General features: G+C 48.1%; 1 protein-coding gene across 3 annotated transcripts in view; it reads right to left on the reverse strand.

Moving 5' to 3' along the window:
- Positions 1-20,246, reverse strand: part of KDM6B (lysine demethylase 6B) — a 960,064-nt gene that overhangs the window by 485,904 nt on the left and 453,914 nt on the right. For all 3 annotated transcript variants that reach the window (XM_078670455.1, XM_078670453.1, XM_078670454.1), the window contains one exon: positions 6,626-6,744. The gene's annotated coding sequence lies outside the window, so the exon portion shown is untranslated. The remainder of the gene's footprint in view (positions 1-6,625; positions 6,745-20,246) is intronic.

Raw genomic sequence — 20,246 nt, forward strand, 5'->3', positions numbered from 1 at the left:
CAGCAAACATTTACACGGACAGCCAGTATGCCTTCGGGGTGGTTCATCATTTTGGGCTCTTATGGAAGGAGAGGGGATTTCTGACATCTCATGGCACACCCATCTTGCACGGAGATCTAGTCTCCGCTCTGACTGAAGCGGTTCTCCTCCCCAAACGACTTGCCGTAATCAAATGCCAAGCACACAAAAAGGTGACAGACATCATTGGACAGGGAAATGCACTGGCCGACATCACTGCCCGAACCACAGCTGAGAATAGGACGACGACTCACATGTACGTGACTAGGTCACAAGCAGAAAAATGGACGGACGCTAGGGAAACTATTAGGGACATCCAAATGGCCAGCTCACCACACGAATTGACTGAATGGGCACGGGTGGGATTAAAAGACGATGAAGGCTGCTGGCGGACAAAAGACACGAACAAATGGTTGCTACCCAACTCGTATCTGATCCCCATACTGACTATGGCCCATTCCCCTGCACACATAGGATCTGCCCCTATGACCGAACTTGTTTCCCGAGTTTGGCATAACGATAGAATTGCAGACTCAGCCAAACGATTAGTCCAGCAATGTCTAGTCTGCCTGCAACACAACCCTGGGAAAGGAACTGTCGTACCCCGGGGAGGGTTTGGGGTCTCCAACCATCCATTTGAAGTCCTACAGATGGACTATATCCAATTAGAGAGATGTCAAGGACTGAAGTATGTACTTGTTGTTGTATGCGCTTTTAGCAAATGGGTGGGCGCCTACCCGACGCGTGACAACACTGCCATTGCCACTGCAAAAGTATTACTGAAAGAGTTCTTCCCTCGCTACGGCCTTTGTCGTATTTTATGGAGTGACAATGGCCCCCATTTCGTAGCCGAGGTTATCCAGCTTATCCTGAAGGGGCTGGGGGTACGACAGAAATTCCACGCAGTTTTTCACCCCCAATCAGCTGGACTGGTCGAGCGACACAACGCCACATTGAAACTAAAGCTGGCAAAAATAGTGGCTACCACAGGACTAAAATGGCCAGACGCTCTTCCCCTGGCATTGCTGTCAATGCGTTCCACCCCCACCAAACACCACTTGACCCCTTACGAGGTCGTTTTTGGCCGACCCATGAGTATCTGGTCTGCACCCAAACCGACATCTATTCACGACGTCCCGGACGTCCTAATGTCTGACTATCTATAAAACCTAACTAAAACGCTGTCTGTTATTCATCATCAGGTGCTGCAGGCCATCCCCGAGGCTTCCAGGGGCACCAGGCATACCATCCAGCCTGGAGATTTCGTCCTAATTCGGAACTTCCAGCAGGAGAAGAGTCTGGAACCCCGCTGGACGGGCCCCTGGCAAGTTTTGATCACCACCCGAACAGCTCTTCGAGTGGAGGGAAAGCGCAATTGGCTGCACGCACATCACTGCAAGAAGATCTCGTCGAATCTGACAACAACCGAAGGCGTGACCACGCAAGAAGAGCTCCTGAACAAAGATCGACCATCCCTGAGCTGCTTGAACTGGCAACATATCCCGACCCCACTGTGCCATCCAGAGAAGGGTACAACCTGCGACGAAAGGAGGGAGCTTCGGCTAAATAGACCACTGACTAAGTTTATATTCTCAGAGCGGTGGCCTAACGCTACTAAGGTCGCCAGGAGAGAAGCCAAACGAAGTTTGTGGTTCTGCCCACTACCGAGCCCCCTTGAAGATGATGGAAGCGCCCGATACGAAGATGATGGAAGCACCCGACTTGAAGATGGTGGAAGCGACCGGATATCCAAAGACCCACTACAGAAACCCAAAGACTGACAAAATGCACAGTTCAAAGACTATTGCCTTCTTTGTTACCCTTCTCTTCTGTCTCCTCCTCATGACCACCCTCTGGATCTTGGAAGAAACCTCACCAGCACAAGAGACACTTCTAGCCACTGTACTACCTGTCACCGTGAAGGAACACCACCTGATCTCTCTCTCACCTCAACTCCGAGAAAGAAGTAAGGAGTTTTGGAATAACTCCTTCGTACAACTTTTGCACCAGCACAACCTTGCCGCCAATGCCACCAACTGCTGGATCTGCGGGTTGCTTCCGCATGCCACTGGTCATTCCATCCCTTTCATCCCCTCACCCTTCTCTGTTCATGGCTCCTGCCTCGCCTGGTTGATTCTCCTGCAAGAGAGCTACAGAGATAAGACAATCTCCAGCGAAACCATGTCGCACTTTTATCAAGGGGTCTGGCTGAACGAAACAAAAAAAACGACTGCACCCTTTTGCCCACTGACGTCCAACACCTCTGTTCACTTGGACATCCCAGCCAAAGAGTGTGTCGAAATGCAGGTGTTCAACAAGCCGGCCAGACCTACCTTCTCCTACCTCCGGAAACTACAGCAGCCACCCTGACTGTGGCCCTATCTGTTGTCAATATCTCGGGCCTTGTATGCATCAAAGGCCTCGGGACACAATTTGTAGGTCACAGTGCCTGCAACATCACCAGAACCTTGGACACTACTGACCCACCCTCTTTTGTCACTTCTCCAAACATGTACTTTGTCTGCGGTACGAAAGCCTACACCTGGCTCCCAAAAGGCTGGGGAGGTACCTGCTATATTGCCTTCATCCTTCCTCCGACCTATGTGGCATCTGCAAACCACCACCGACAAAAACGAGAGAGAGACATTGAACAAGCTGACTCTGCCGGAGCACAGTTCCTGGACGCAATGAAGGGAATTGTTCCACTCTGGGGTCCAATGGCAAACAGCCGTGCCATCCGACATTTGACCCAGGCAGTTGAAACAACCATGAACATTACAGCTGGCATCCTCACAAATAACACGGCCGAGCTTCAAGCGGTCCGCTCGGTGGCCCTTCAGAACCGCCTTGTTCTAGATGTGGTTCTAGCAGATCGTGGAGGGGCATGCCGCATCATAAGGTCTAGCTGCTGCACCTATATACCGGACAATTCACCCTCAGTGTACAAAGCCATTGAACATCTCCACAGACTTTCCTCAGACGTCCACCAGGAACAAGAAGAATGGTCGCTTGGCGGATGGTTCTGGAGTACTGTAAAGAACTGGGGGTGGAGGTTGTTTACAATTATACTGATACCCGTTGTTGTGTTATGTGGGTTCTGCCTAGGAATTCAATGCCTGCCGCCTTTGTGCTCACTATGTGCAAACTGTATCTGCCCAAAGACTCTGGACTTTGACAAGGAACGCATGAGAGCATTGTACGACGTCGAGGTTGAGGATTTAATGAAGATCGATATCGACTAGACTAAATGGCTAGATATGTTGAAAAGGGAGGACTGTTAAAATCTGGTTTGCGATGTCAACATTATCGGCGCCATTTTGTCCCCTTTCAGACTCACGCTCACTTACAACAGCAGCCATCTTTTTGAAAACCATGGTCTCTCTGCCCACTGCCAATAGCCAGCGCGTCTCTCCCCCTCAACCCCCGGCCCCGCAAGCATCCCCCGCGCCCCGACAGCCCCCGGTCTCTCCTGCCTGGGCCATAAACGCACCTCCAACGCGACCCTGCCTCCGAGCCACATCCCGCGCTGAACCCTCTCACTCTTTCATCTCATTCATAGAACAGCCCCTTTTTGATAACCTCTTCCTCCCTGCCCGATTGTCCGGCCTAATCCCAGGCCATCACCTAGCCCAACAGATGCAGTTTATTGCCCCCCTACAGTAGGACCTCGCCTCACATCAAAGGAGCGGGGATTAATCAATGCCTTCACACCCCTAGATCCGACCGATCGCCCGCATTCCTGTTCCCAGCGGAATGTCCAGCTGAGCGATAGCCATCATGCTGAGATTTGGGTGGGGACCCCTACTGTAGATATGTGTGAGAACGGGCCTGAACCGGGGATTCCAAAGATGCCTTTTTCGTACTTCAAAGCAATACCACGGATGTCATAAATGTAATAAAGCCATAAACTTGTGTATAAGAGGCCAGGCCTCAGAGATGCGGTTAGAGCACCTCGAGAAGATACCCTGTTGTCTGATTTGACGTGTTCTGCTCCGTCAGAATAAACTCCTGTTTCCCGCCTTCCAGTCTCCAGCGCCTGCCTCTTCATTTGGTAACCTTGAGTTGGGTGAGAGGCGGCTATCGCCGGGCAAACATTGAAAAGGGGTAATCGATCTGACCTGCTTGCGCCCTTTTTCCACACCATGCTGGTATCAAAGTCAGAATAATAGGTGTAACCACAAAAAGTAGGATAGGGCTAGAATAAAAGATGTAGGTATGTATGTAGATGCTATTTCTATAGCGCAACTCTAGCCAAAAGGCAGCAGAGCACTATGCAGGGACAAAGACAAGCATAAAGTCAACAAGTAGTAGGAGAAGAAGCTGATTTTGGATAGTTAATGCATTGTGATGTAGTGTTCTTAGAAGAGAGTAGTATTCAACTCTTTCTAAACTGGAGCAGCGTTGAGGTGGGTCCTGATGGATACAGGGATGTTATTCCAGATCCTGGGTGCATAGATTTTTTTCTCATTTCTATTTTTACACTTAGTCGGCAGTTTGATGCTGTTCTAGCAGCGGGTGTGCCAAGAACCACTAGCGATGGTGAGCTTTCCTGCAAGAGAAGAAAAGATGCTGGACAGGAAGGCTTTGTAAATGAACTGGTTTTGAAGATGGTGTGGGCCAGCAAGAGGGGCTAATGGAGGTCCATCAGGATGGCAGGTCAAGGTGATCATATTTCTTCAAGCCCTGGATGAAACGTGCTGCGGTGTCCCCACTAGTATGTATCCCAGGATTCCTCAATCAATCCAACTAGGTTGCACTCAACAAAACTCTGTTGGTTTTATTACAGTGATCCTGTTGGTGATATCCTGATGGCCCAGTGTGGTCAGGAACACAGTAGAATTGTCCATATTCACTGGAGACCAATTTCCAGTTCAGTAACTCGATCACAGTCCTGTTTTTAATTGGACCAAAATGGACTAGTAAGCTTTTACTCACTAGGTTGAGCCTAATGTGTTATTTTGGGGGTTATCTTCAAAACCTCTGGTCGCAGTCCAGTTTTCCCAGTGTGCTGGCACCCGCTGGGCAGGAGGTTCCCACAGGAGTTACAGGATCAACCAAGACCAGCTGGTTATAATCTTTAACATTATTTTCTGAACTTCACTAAAACACAAGATCTCTTTAGAAGAGTCAGGGATTTGTAGATAATTCCAGCAGATACGGCATCAGGGTGGCCTTCAGCCAACTAAGCCGGACTCCGTGCCGAGAGTGTGAAGTCAGACTGCCTCCAGCTCTTACAGGGACCAGTGAGAGGGCGGAAAAGGCACCCCAAGGACCACTTTGAGGGTGGTGTAAGATCACCCTTGTGATGATCAAAGGCAACAGATCAGTTCGTCAACTGGGATGATGCTCTTCTTCAGGTCTGAATTACCTCCTGGTCAAGTGAACTGTTGTGTTGTCTTGGTGTCTGAGGAACTTATGTTCATTACTGTGTCCTCAAGCACATCTTTAAGTCACCTGGGCCTTGAGCAGATCTTTCTGTGGATCAGGACAGCTCCTCCTTGTAGACAGTTTGATAACTCACCAAGAATTTAGGCTCTCCTCTGGAGGGGGAATGGTAACCACACAGAGGTTCTACTCCTAGCTCAGTGTTGTCTTTCCTATGTGTATATCCAGTCATCATTAGCCATCCTCTCTTAGTGAGGAGGCCTGGCTGAGAGGTCGAAGTCATTGCTGGCTGAAAGATCCAATATTTATACCCTCTGGTAGAAAAAGCGTGAACCTGATTCTAAAACATTCAAACGCTTGAAATTCTTCCGTCTTGAAGGGGCATTGGTTCCTTGTTTCTGGCCACATTTTGCCAGCTTGCCAAAACTTCCCGGACAAGTTCTGACTGTTCTAAATGTCACAGTTTAAGATAAGACTCAGCACTGCATTTGTAGCCATTGTTACAGATGGCTATAACGTAGGATATGGTGGATGGGCGAGTTTCACAGAAGTCAAAAAGAATGAGCTGGAAAAGCTCCACACCAAATAGGTATACATGTTTCGGAGATGGGACAAAAGGGATGGTCTGCTTAAGATACATATAGCCACCTTTATGTCCAAGATTGACATAACCAGCTCACAAGTAGGAGGCCACAAATGTGTGCAGCAAGAACAAACGGACCACACCAGCCTATCCATGAACCACAAGGCCTAACTGAACCCTCTACAAACACACCATGCATCCTTCATAGATGTTCCACACATGTGATCTGAAGAGAACTTGTTTATTGGAACTGGAAACAACCTTTACTGCAGAAAGCCAGGAGTCCTCTTCAAGAAGAGGAACACTTAAATTGGCTTAAGTCCATGAGCTGCAATTATACTGCCACCACAACTCATCGCGCAGCCAGTCTTGAAAGGACTGTAGCCGTCCTCATTCAGAAAGGGGCTGTTACCCTAATGACAGAGGTCAAAGACCCAAAACGTCATAGAACACCTCCAATTGCACTGCATGGTTGTCAAGCGCACTAGAACAAACACAGGTCTAGAAAAATAGTTTGGGTGGGGCAGCACAGCTGTGGGAAGCCAAGATCCAAAGAATGTTCTTACCAACAATGTCAATGGACTATAAATATTTCACTCTAAGATAATCCAATACATAGAAGGCTGCAGACCACCTTACCTGTGTCACTCATCTTGTGTTCTGCAGCAAGGTGGCGGAACTTGCCCAATGGAGCAGACATGATTTACTCCCATTCTTGCTTCCCTTCTCCCCCTCATCAAGCCAGGGTGCTTTAGTTCCTGTGTTCAAAACAGAATAAAACAACAAGGCATTAACATTTTCTACAAAGGCTGTCATGTGAGTGTGTGAACGAGCAAACATGAATCACTTGATTGAGTTGTTAGCAATAATAACACTTCCCAACGTGCAGTAGGTGAACAACAGCTGGGATGGTTTGGGCGCAGTGCCTCAATACAGATACTACCCCCGGAAACAACCCACTATTCACTCCACATACACATGGTTTAGGGTGGTAGGTTGCCATATCAATCCTCCTCCCGTTATCGAATGCCTCCATTGGGATAAGCCACACTCAACATGGTTGACAATAGAATCCCCCTGAGGAGAACCTCTGCTGGATGAATCCCAACAACAAGCGCTAAGCCACACTCAACATGGTTGACAATAGAATCCCCTTGTGGAGAACCTCTGCTGGATGAATCCCAACAACAAGCGCTAAGCCACACTCAACATGGTTAACAATAGAATCCCCTTGTGGAGAACCTCTGCTGGACGAATCCCAACAGCAAGCGATAAGAGTTCAAGTAATCGCTAATGCTGCTCTATACATCGCATCTCTGCATGGATAACTAAAAACTGGTACTCGGTCATAGATCTACCCCCTCTGCCGCACACAGACCCTTCATAAAATTCGGCCCAAACATCTATCTGACTACTATCATGCCCAAGTTGCGTGGCTGTCAACACATATACATTTAGACATCCTGCGTTCAGTGAACTGTGTGGTAGCCTGTGTCAAGTTCCAATTGTCAGACCTGCTGGTTTGCAGGCTATGTTGTTGTTTAAAAAGAATTGGTACTCTTTATTGCGATCTGTATTTACTATGTATGCAGTGGGCTCAGCCCATCATGTGCCATGGAAACTCAATAAAATTTGTTATGAAAAAAAAGAAAACTGGTGCTTGGGCTTATGTCACGTCAGCTTCTAAATCGATGAGTAAAATCTACTCCTATCGTCTTGCCCCATATAAAATAGTTGAAATATATAACCTGCACACATATATAGTAAGGTATCTTCTGACCCCGCAAAATCACCAAGACAAGTAACTTGTGCTTTGGCCAGAAAGCCTATGTCAGCAAGATACATACGTGTGATGCTATTGTCCAATGACATTTAGGTTTCAGAATAGCTAATAGAAGTAATAACTTGTGCTTGTTTGACCCTGCATTACCTAGCACCTACGTGCTGCAACAAATGACCTGTGTGTATGCAGTTCTGTATGAACTGCATTTGTAGGACGCTGCAGTAAATAACTTGCATATACATTATCTGGGTTTCTACATTCCTTTGATAAACAATTTCTCCAGCACTGGATCCAAAAGATTTTCCTGCTTCAATGATTCCCCGTTAGAATGTAAATCCCCAGTTGTCACCGTTAATATAACTCCGTACACACATTCTTAATCAACATTGAAAAGGACATGAGCTAATTATAGCCTATCTACCTCGTTTTAAGACATGATATCAAGTCAATAGGGTCAAGAGACTAGGCCAACTTGGTGTCAGATCTTTTACTGCGTGTCAAGCTAACAGGTAAACCTCGCAGCACTACTCTTTCCTGTAGAAAGCAGATATTTTTTCCACCCAGTGTTCTCCATTGGATCCCTCCTAGCCCCAGCTGTAGTAAGTAAACAGTTCCTGCACTTTTTGTACTTGGGTGCCTGACGGAACGTCGCAAACAGAGCCTGTCTTCAGGCCTATCGACCCTTGTGGGGTGAGAGCAATATACACAGCTTACCCCCATACAAAATTATTTTACTTCATAAGTCTTGACACTTTCCTAAGGATTGCTGTATCTGTAAGGCCTTTAGCACTAAAAACTTAAATGCTAGACAGGGAGCAGTATAAACCTACGACAGATGCTTTCAAGAGGAGAGTCGCTAACCTATAAGATCTTTACACACGCTGTCTGGCGACATCTGAGGAGAAAGGACTGCACATCAGCATGCTGGAGCGCAGTGGTCTCCGGCTTATTCAGAAGGAAATTCTGAAAGAGGTACGGTCACACCACTCCCTTCCAGATAAAGTCGCTTCAACCCCAGAGCGAGATGCAAAGGTGGTGGCATTCATCGCCATGGGTGGAAAGGATCCTAGAAAAGGTCTTGAAAAATGCCTAAAGTCCTGCCAAGACCATCTTCTTGACATTACTGGCCCACTGCCAAAGATACTTGAGATGGCCGAGGTACCTTATCTCAAAGACACACTCATTGACCCCAAGGAGTCACGCCAATGGGTGCAAAGAGCCATCTGCCTCCTAGGGAACGCGAATATCGCACTCTCAAATGAGAGGAGAAGAAGCATATTACTCAAAATAGACCCTAAAATGGTTGAACTGGCCTTTAAAGAAAGAGGAGCTTCTTCTCAGGGATTACTCTTTGGGAACGACTTCATAAGAGATCTGACCAAATATGTGGGAGTATTTAGCTCAATACAAAAATCCCAGAAAAGACATTAAGAAATTCTTCCAAGACAAGGTTTTTGGCAGGACCAGGAGAACACTGGGTCAGGTCCTCAGCCATGGCAAAGCTTCACCAAGACCCTATCTGGAACGTGGCGCAAGGTTTACGTATCCAAGCTTCAATACTCACTTGGCCTTCTACCCCAGAAACAGAGATTTTGTAGGAGAGGCTTCAGAGGTGAGCGGAGACAGAGAGGTTTTTCAATAAGTAAGAGCTATGAGATCCTCCAGGTACTCCTATAAGGGTAGGAGGCAGACTGGCCCAATTTTGTGGAAATTGGAACTTAGTGAGTCAGGATTCTTGGGCCCTAGAACACAGTTACGGGATACAAGATCAAAGTTATAGGTACACCAATATAAAGGAAAACTCCTCGCGAAATGGTTTTCTCACAGGAAGATTCAATCCTAGTATCACAGGAGGTAAAGGACTTATTGCCAAAAGAGGCGAATCGAGAAGAAACTGAGTCAAGTTTTGTCAGCGATATTTTTCTAGTGGAGAAGAAAGACAAAGGGCTAAAAGTGCAGAGCCCAATGTTAAATCTAAATGAGTTGAATGAATGGGTGCTCTACCATCATTTCAAAATGGAAGAAGTACACCTCCTAAGAGATGTGTTAAGAAAAGGGATTGGCTAACTCGGTAAGACCTAAAGGATACATATCTGACCATCCCAATTTGGTCACCGCATCAAAAATTCCTTCAACTTACCTGGATACCTGGATGGGCATTTGGAAGTTTTGCAGTCTCCCTTTCGGGCTTTCCTCGGACCCTTGGTGTTTAACCAAGTTTCTAAGCCCCGTAGTAGGTTGGCTCAGGACAAGTAGGGTAAGACTAATCATTCACTTGGACGATATTCTAATAATGGCTCAGTCCAGGGAGGTGGTTTCATGTCACAAAGCCCGAACCATAAACTTATTAGAAAACCTGGATTTTAGGAAACGTAGTTCTCGGGTTTTGTCAAACACAATGCAAGGAGAATTGAAATAACTAGGGGAAAAGTTAAGTAAACTTCGTAAAAAATTGAGGAAAATATTAGGGAGGAACCAATTCCCCTTGAGGGCTTTAGCAGGGATCCTGGTACTTCTGACTTTAGCAATCCAAGCAATTTACCCAAGCCCCCTGTACTACCAGGCACACCAAAGACTCAAAGCAAGAACATTAAGAACAAGTCGATCTTATTCTCAAATGCTATCTCTGGACCCAAACTCAATGAAGGAACTATTATGGTGGCCAAAGAATGCAGAATCATAGATCGGAAGAGCCTTCTTGGAGAGGAACCAGAGATAGTGGTAGAATAGGACTTGAATTTAGAAGGATGGGGTGCGAGATGTGGCAACTCATCACCAGGGGGAAGCTGGACAGATCAGGAGTTGCTGCACATCAACTGCCTGGAATTACTGGCAGGTTCATGTGCAATTTGTTGCTTTATCAAGGACGTAATAAAGTATTGTGTAATATTACGCATGGACAACATGTCGGGGGTTTAGATATGTCAATAAGATTGGAGGCCCACATTCCAAGGGGTTTGCGGATTTAGCTAAGGTCTTCTGGGGTTACTGCTTAAGGAAGAACATTTCAGTAGTAGCAGAACAAATCCCTGGAATACGCAATAGTGTATCAGATTGGTTCTCTCAGAATTTCAGAGACTCCAGCAATTGGAGGTTGAACAAGGAAATCTTCCTCAGTATCCAGACGAATTAGGGGCTTTTGGGGTGGATCTTTTTGCAGAAAGAGTGAACACTCAGCTGTCGAACTTTTTCAGCTGGGGGTCTACACCCCCAGGTCTAGGGGGTGGATGCCCACCCTCACAATTGGAGGGGTCTAGCACCTTATGCTCTCAGTTTGTACGCATTATTTCCAAAGACAGTGGTCCCTAGACAGCGAAGGATGCACATGAAAAATAAATATAGATCAAATGATTTCTATATTCTCTGTCCAGCCGGACAGGATTTTAATACAACATATATTCATGTAGTCAGTTTATCTATACAATATCAAGGGGGACACAGCCTGTGTCCTATTTCCACAAATAGACAGGTGTGACATACATAGAGGGGAGTGTCAGGCAAGGGAGACAGTCTGCGTGTGATCACATTTTGCAGGCTAATGAATTATAAATACACTATTGTGACATTTCATATGTATAGTCAAAGACATATAGTGTATATGATGTCGACGACGTTTCGATCCCTATGCTAGAATAAAGGGATCATCCTCAGGACATTGTAATTCATGCCTGTGTTACATTTTGTTATCAACTTAAAACTCAGATGAAAATTAGAAACACGTCACATAGACGATACATACACGTAGATTGCCATTTGGAGGAAAAAAGGAGGAAAAATGGGGAAAAAAAGAAAGGTGTATATACATTATATAAGCATTATGTACATATTTAAGACAAGCATGTGTAACCAGTGGACATCAAAAAACGAGCCATGGGGGAGAAGCTACGCTAGCAACCAAGATGGCCGCTTAGGCTCCCGGCTCCGCCGACCTCCGTCCCCCCGCCCGATAATCCTGCTACAAATCCTGAATTTACACCCTGCCTCCGGGCGTGTGAACTGCCGTGTTGTACTTTGGAGCGATCCCGGGATTTTTACCGGCTTGGTGGACGGAGCTACGTCGAGTTTTAGTTTGGGGCCTACACCAGCTTGTGAGCCGGGGACTCGAGTACTGGCCCAGCCGGGTTCCAGTTGAATAATATCGGCCGTGGGTGATCGATAGGGTTCGGTCCTTGGATCTGGAGAACTTTCTTTGCCCGATTTTGACGGCGGTTGTTTCCCTGGCCTACAATCGATGGAGGGTTGACGAGGCACGACTGTGGCTGTGGGCGGAGGTCCCTGACCCGGAGACACGGTTCCCCGCCGCAGGTTTTTGCCGGATCTGAGTTTTCGCTTGCGGTACCGGAGCCTGGACTGTGGCCTTGGTAAGCCCTCGGTCTCCCTACGTTACAGTCTGTCCCAAATTTGCCGGCTCCCCCGAGGAAGACCGTTGCCTCTGGGGGACGCGAACATGGTCGACTCGGAACAATATTTGGTGGGATGGACTGAGTCTGAACCGTCGATTCAGACTGTACTGTCAGCTATGGGCCACTACATTCCCATGTGGAATCCATCGTCCAGAAAATGATTGCGGTCATACCTAGACATGGGCAGGAAGGACCGGACCCTGATTTGTTTCAATATCCTGTTCGGCCTATACAACCCACAGAGGTCCCTGTATCTGCAGTGTGCCCTGTGCCACGAGCGGTGTCGGAGCTTCATGGCAATGTGATGGCCGACGACTGTGTACTCGATGCTCACAATGGTTTGGCAAGCCCATCATCATTGCTTACTGTGTTTGGATAGATTGGTGCTTCCCTTACGGATACACTTGGTGGGAACTATCTACGGGACGAAACAGTGTTTTTCCCCTCTCCGACATCTTTACTACGATTGCAGAGACAACGTCGTCGTGAGCTCTTGTCGATGAGGGTCGTCGTTGATACCGACAGAGTTCCCAGTGACTTTAAAACTTCGCCTCGCCAGGAACTTTACTGAACTGTTTCTGCATTTTGACTATCCTGTGGAGGCGCAAGCCCGTCCGGAGGGGGCTTGCACGACTGATCGGAAGGGTCAAGGATGAGACCGATTGTTGGGGCTTGGCACCATGGGCTTTCTGAAGAGGGATTTGTTAACATTGTATTTACGGGAGGTCAGGTGGTGTTTATTGTTTCCCCGGTTTCGTTTTAATATTGCTTCTTGATAGAGTTGTGTGTTTTATTCTGGGGGATCCGTGGTTCTGGCAGGGGGGAGGGGGGACCACGGGCCCGTATTGAGGTGTCCTCCTCCACATATACTACCTTAGTATTTAGTTAGATGGGGCGACAGGCACACTGCTATTTCGGGATAGGCGCAAGCCATATGCAGGGGTGCAGGGAGGGGGAGGGGTGTTCGTCTTGTTCGTGTTTGTAGTTTTTATGTTTGAAATCCTTTAGAATCCTGATATGGGTGGTCTCATTGAGGCGCGCATTTGTGTTTTGGGGTGGATGGATTCTGGTGGGGGTATTATTAGCATAAGTTAGTCAGTTGTTGCGTAACTCATTATTGTATTCGGGATGCGGCTGTAGCCTCGTACTATTTTACTGCGACACCCCTCCCCCTCCCTCCTATTCTGGTCTGCTGCTCAATGTTTATCCTGTTTCCCGGGGAGGTCGAGTTAGTGGTGGGCATTTGTCTGATTATCCTGAATGTAGTACGGCCGCATCCCTGACGTGGCTTATGAGTATGCTTTATTGATGGTTCTTCGTCCACTAGGCCCTGTATGTATATTGTTTATCCTTTCATCTTGCGATGTAAATCACCTGTCAATTGTTTTTCTTTTTCTTTGAAAAATAAAATATATATATATATATAAAAAAAAAAAACGAGCCATGTGACAAGGTGTCCTAATATCAACAAAGTGTACAATTCACATGGATTGCAAGATGGTTGGACGAAATTCTCCAAGAGGTAGCGGTTTTGATGTAAAGAAAAAGCATGCTGGTGTGTGTTTAAAAGCATGCTGGTGTTTAATTGACAGGTGGCGGAGAAGAACTCGAAGGGCATGCACGGCTATGATGTGATAAATCGTAGCCGTGGCCGGTGCCTGAAAAGAGTCATTCGAAGCAGAAGAATCGTAAAAGAATATGTAATTTCGGACACAGGTGACATTGGATTGCCGAAAAGTATCAGGGAGTGCGGTGCAGTAATGCGGATTATGAAGCTTACCTAAGATAAGGCAGGTTTTGACAATGATCATATGGGGCGGTAGTTCGACACTAGTGAAGATTAAAATTCCTGTAAGTGATAAAAGGTGCAGATTGTGAGTAAGATGCTACATGGAGCATCGTGTGAGCAGTAATAGCCGGTCAAGTCTTTACCGCAAATTACGGTGCGCTGCGTTCTCAAGGCTAGGAGAATCCGGCAGCTCGGGTGAGGAAAGTTAAGGTCAAGGAGCTGAGGGGGACGTACTGAGGCATACTATAAAAAGCCCGCGGTGCCGCTTACCTTAGAAGTGTTGTACTTGGTTGAGGTGGCAGATTGAGCCTAAGGAGAGAGAGAAGGGGGAATGAGGAGCAGATACGCCCTTATAGATTGCTAAACAAAGGCATAAGGCACAAGGAAAGCATATAGACTCACTTGGGAGAAATTGTTTTTTTGGTGTCTTCGACGGAATACAATCCTGTTTCAACTGATTTAGTGCATGCAGTTAATTGCTTATCAGAATTATTCACATCAAGACTCTCCTATAGAACAGTTAATGTTTACAGATCGGCTATAGCACAAGGTCACTGTCATGTAGATGGAGTGTCTCTGGGGCAGAACTTACTGACTAAGAAAATCATGCGAAGAATACGCTGCTCTATGGGACATTAGATGTACTACAGGTCATAGTGAGTTTGGGTGGGAATTCTGATCTAGCCCTGAAACGTATCTCTCAAACTTACTGTCTTACTCTGCCTGGTATCATTTAAATGGTCCTAAGATGTGAAGGCTTTAGACATCACCAGCAGGGCCTACCGACCTGAAAGGGTTTGCTTTTATTTGAAAAGGAGAACAAAGACTATGTCATCTTCTGTTTTCTACCTCTTCTTTACACAGAATAAAAGACTTTGCGTGGTGAAGTGCTTGATGGAGTATGAAAAGAGGACAGTTTGAGAGGAAATACAGAACAATTGATAATATCGCATAGATGGCCTGATAGAGCTGTTTCTTACCCCACCTTATGAAGATCGGTAAAAGAGGTAATGAAAGAAGCCGGTGTGGATATGACTGTTTGGTTCACACTATCTCAGGGGTGCTTCAGCCACCAAAGCTTTCTTCTTGGGGGGAGGTTTACAAAATATCCTTAGGGCTGCGGATTGGTCCAATGAAAGTATGTTTAAAAGTTGTTACTTTAGACCTGTGATAAGTGCAATTGATAATGTGTTGAATGCACTTTAAACTTGCATAATGTTAGCCTCCGTGTCATACCATAAAGTTTTACACATCCTGTTGGGCAGAAAATCTGGATTTTATTAAACACACAGAGGCTAAGATTATCCTCCACATCAATACTCAGGATCCATGCTAGCGCTGTTAACTGAAGACTGGTGTGTGGTTTTACACCAGATTCTCATACCAGCCTGATATCCCCCTTCAACAGGTGGGATACCAGATACCCCATGTCACTTTGGGTGGAAGGGGTCCAAACATATCAGTGAGACACTTGGGGGTGAATAAGACACGACTGTTGCATACGCAGACAGGCACGTGGAAAGCTATAAGACACGAGGCAAACAGAGAGAAAGGAGTGAGTCTCCACTGGAAGCATGTGTGGTCGGCAAAGGGGAAAGAGTGAGTCTCCACAGTAGTGTACTGGGCCATAGGTGGGAGCAGAGAGACGCCTCATTGTAATTGTAAATGAGTGAGTCTTGATTAAAGTGCATAAGGCAGTAATAGGAGACGAGTGAGACACCATTGTAATGCATGAGGCCAGTGACGTGGGCATGGGCGAATCCATACATTTAAGTGCTGGGGGGCGTAATTGTGAGAATTCTCTCCTCATGTATCATTACTTTTCCTATTGTGAAGCGCTCGGACACCTTCGGGTAAAGTCCGCGCTATAGAAAATGCATAAATAAATAAATAAAATGAAGGCGGCCAGTGAAGGGGGCACGGGGGCGCCTTAAGGTAAGAGGCCAATGTTTGTTCTCGTACACCAGCCATGTGTGTTTTTGTTCGTCCCTCCCTCCCCCCTCCACACACACGGTACAGCAAGCACAGCAGGCCTCAGTGTAAATAGAATATTTATGAGCTGCCTGTGAAAGGCACACAGAGCTGCGCGGTTCCTTAGCAACCACCTCCTGCACGTGCAGAAGTACCAGTGCGCACAGTGAACCTTCACTCAGCCCTCGCCACACCCCAGGGCGGGGGGCGAGGAGTCCTCCGCAAGTTTGGGATTTGTATTCCTGAGGGTGAACCCAGGAGTGTGGCCTCCGCGCGAGGGACGCTGGGATGGCGGCCACTGGTTGGCGCTGGACCAGTGTCACTGTGACCTCCCTCAGCTGGGGCGGCCTCACCAGTGCACTGGCAACATGCGCTGCCACTGGACTGCCTTCTCCAGTGGGGTCACCCGTGAACTAAAAAAACAAAAAAAAGGATGTCAGTTCTTAGGTAGGTTGCTACACCTGTCTCCATCGACGTAGGAAAGTAGGCGCGGGCCCCTTCTAAACTTCCAACTCGGCCTCTTTCTCGGGCTCACCACCCGCGCCAGACAATGAGCATTTGTATCTTTTCTGCAATGTTTTTAACTCAACAACAACTCTTTCAAAGATGTGGAAGTGTGGGGGGGCGTGGCTTGGACGGCAATGGAGACGGTCGTCTAGGTCCGTCAGCTCCGCATCCCTGAGGGGTAAACAACCAGCCAAACCGAACTAAGGACAACAAAAAAGACAGCACGAGGTGTGGGAAGGATCGGTGCAAAAGATAGAGGAGCAAGAAACAGAGAGCGCAACGACAGGAAGAGATACGAGCGCCTGATAGCCACTGAACACCCCAACAACGCAGAGAAGCAAGATGGCGGTGCGAGCCTAGAGGGGGACGGCCACGAAAGCTGCAAGGCGAGAGACGGAGCGAAATATAAAAAAGAGGCCCCAACCCTCTGAGGCAAGGCTGCTGCACCAGGGGGACCTGCCAGACAGACGTAAAAGGAAGCCAGCCAGCGTAAGGTGACTTGTATGAGCATAAGCGCCCAGACGCAGCGACAACAAAGGGAGGAAGATCGGAGCGCAAGGGGAGAGAAGCGGAAGCAAGCGACCCCAACCTACCCGAAGCCGAACTGCCTTCAGCGTCCGGGGACCAAACCCAAGAGAACCGGAAGTATGCGGCTGCAGGGCGCCATTGCCGGAAGTCTTCCCCGAGTCTGAGCGGAAGACGGAGGGCAGGCGACCCGGAAGCGGAAGGAGGCACCAGGCAGTAAGTAAGAAAAGCGAAAACGGACAAAGACGGAGACGCGCGATCACCAGAGGCTCAGGGAGGGTGCGCATTTGGCATCGGGAGCTGGAAGGACCGCGGAGCGAGACTGCCGCCTGAGAAAGAGAGGCGAGCCGAGTGCGCAAGACGCAAGGAGGAGCCCAAACTGAGGCAAGACGGAAACAAGCCCAACAGCGCGCCCGGCAGCTGACAAAGCAGGCAGATATTAAGGCGAGGAACCGGCGCGACCGGGTGTGGAAAAACAAGCGGGGGAGCTTTGCACACATTCAGAAGGGGGCGGCACAGAGCTAGGGGGCGCGACACCTGGCACCCCCTACCGCATGCCAGACACAAGACGCAAAGGGGAGAAAGAAAGAGGAAAGAGACAGCGCCCGAGCAAAGGCCCCAAGTAGAGGCATGAGACATCAGGCGGTCACACTGTAGCCATTCCAGCGGAAACAAAAGGCAGAGAAAGTTGAGCCAGATGGGCAGAGCGAGTGCGGCCCCCCCAGAACAATCATAGCCGAAGCAACCGCTGACAGCCGCAAACATAAACATAAACAGGCAATCAAGCTCAGGCAGCGACCATGTACAATAGAGCTTGCACGGAGCGAGGAGAGTGCCACAACACTCGTCTGTAGGGCGCTGCGCCACCACCCCACCAAAACCAGCCCACAGGCGCACCTTGGGCAGCCCTCAACGAAGTCGGAACTGCAGAGAGAGGCGCAAAAGAGTCACGAAAGAGTCACAAAGAACTAAAGAGCTAAAAGCCCTGCAACCAGGGCAGCCTGCACGCTGGCAGGACCAAAGGCAAAAACAAGAACGAGACACATCAGGGAACCAAGCAGATACAGACAAGCTGCCCAACCACCCACTTCAAAACCAGCGAGCACATCAAAAGTGGCACAAGTGGGAGGGAGGCTGATCAGCGTCCTGTCAAGAAGGGGCATCGGAACGATGGCGGGCAGCGATGGGAAACTAACAAATGAGCAACAGAAGAAACCCAAATTTGACAATCAGGGGTCCCCGACCAAAGCAAGAGGTGAGCCGGTCACACTGGAGACCATCCTGCGGAAGGTGAACGAAGGCAATGAGGTCGGAAGAGAGACAAAACTCAAGCTGGAGAACATGCAACTGGAGATGGCGGCCATTAGAGCAGACCTTCACAAAACGAACACAAGAATGGAAGCTGCAGAAAGCCGAATAAGCTCGGTAGAAGATGAGACAAGTAGGCACTCCAAGGCTATAGCAGAGCTAAGAACAGCCACAAACGCTGTACAAAAACAGCTAGCGGAAAGGGATGACAGGGCAAGAAGGGGCAATGTAAGAATACTAGGAGTTCCGGAAGGGGCTGAAGATAAGGCAGGCTCCTGTGCCGCAATGCTGGAGGAGATGATCCCACAACTCACAGGTATCACCTTCCAAAGAGGCTTCGAGGTACAAAAGGCATACAGGGTCCCAGCGGGGAAACCAGCCACAGGCAGAGGCCCAAGAGCAATAATCTGCAACCCACTGAGATTAAACCAGACTGAAGCCATTTTTGCCTTCGCCAGGAAAAATCAGAACCTAACATGGGCAGGAAACAAGATAGTACTGACCCAGGACTATTCCAAGCCTACAGTGGAGCTAAGGAAGGGATTCCTGGCACAAAGAGACACACTGCGGAGAAGAGGAGCAACTTTCAGCTTTGTTAGCCCAACAAAATTCAAGGTGACAGACAAATGGAAGACTATGTTTTTTGAGTGCCCAGAGGCCCTAAGACGATACCTACAGGGACCAGCAGTGGAGGACATGGAGGAGAACAAAAGTCCAGGGGCAGCAAAGAGGAGCGCGTCGCCGCTGAACGAACAGTCGGACTAAGAGACACATGTCAAGCTCAAGCAAGCGGGCGCAGAACAGTGATCTACCTCAGAACGTAAGACGGGGAAGGCTCCCGGAAATAGGAAAACTGAAAGACATAAAAGATATACGAGAGACTCGAGCAAGAGCACATAAGCAGCCAGAGAAGGAACCAACTCTACCTCAGGGATGATGCGAGCAGAGGAACTTTGTCGTCGCACACCCTTTTTGCAAGTAAGGGAGGGAGGGGGGCGGGAAGGCGAGAATGGGGGAGGGGGGAGGGGGGGGGGGTTCTGTACATGGGCTTACTGACTATCTTTCATTTCTATGCAGCTCTTGCATCTGTCACTTCTCTCTCACTCTTACACTCACACTAAGTAGGAGCAAAAGGAACCACGGAGACATGACTAGGCACACGACAAGGATAGCAGGGGATCCTAAAGGTAGCCCACCAGCACAGCGCACACAAAACAGCATCAATGACACATAACGGCCAGAATAGCATAGGGTCAGATATCAAAATAGTCTCCCTTAATGTTAAGGGGCTGAACAGCCCGGTAAAAAGAAGAAAGGTGCTCGAGCACCTAAGGAAACTCAAAAGTGACATCTATGTGCTACAAGAGACCAGGCTTGAAGAGGCAGACATACAGCGAATAAGAGCTAACTGGATAGGAGAGGTGGTGGGGTCGCCAGCCCTGAACAAGAAGAATGGGGTAATAACACTAATCAGCAAAAATTCAAACCTATCTCTCACAAGCTACCAAGCAGACACGCAGGGCAGGACACTAGTGACCAGTCTCAAGCGAGCGGGAGAGACCTACCATGTCGCAAACATATACGGCCCCAACAGTGAGGACAAGCAATTCTGGGAGGGGATAGGCACCCAGCTACACAACCTTCCAATGGAGGACCTATTGATTGTCGCCGGAGACTTTAACCAAGTCCTGGACCCAGCAATAGACAAGCACCCCTGCAGACGCTCCCCTACTATTAGCCCCAACATCCTGAGAAACCTGTGTACAAAGCTGAGGCTAAAGGACCCCTGGCGCCTAAGCAACCCGGATGCAAGAGAATATACATTCTACTCCAACCCTCACAACTCCTATAGTCGGATCGACTACATACTAATGTCAGAAACACACACACACCTCATAGATCACACAGAGATAGGTCCCAGAACAATATCAGATCACGCACATATAAGCCTATCCCTTTCAGGCAGACACAACG

This window comes from Lissotriton helveticus, chromosome 12, assembly GCF_964261635.1.
Source record: "Lissotriton helveticus chromosome 12, aLisHel1.1, whole genome shotgun sequence".
NCBI lineage: Eukaryota > Metazoa > Chordata > Amphibia > Caudata > Salamandridae > Lissotriton > Lissotriton helveticus.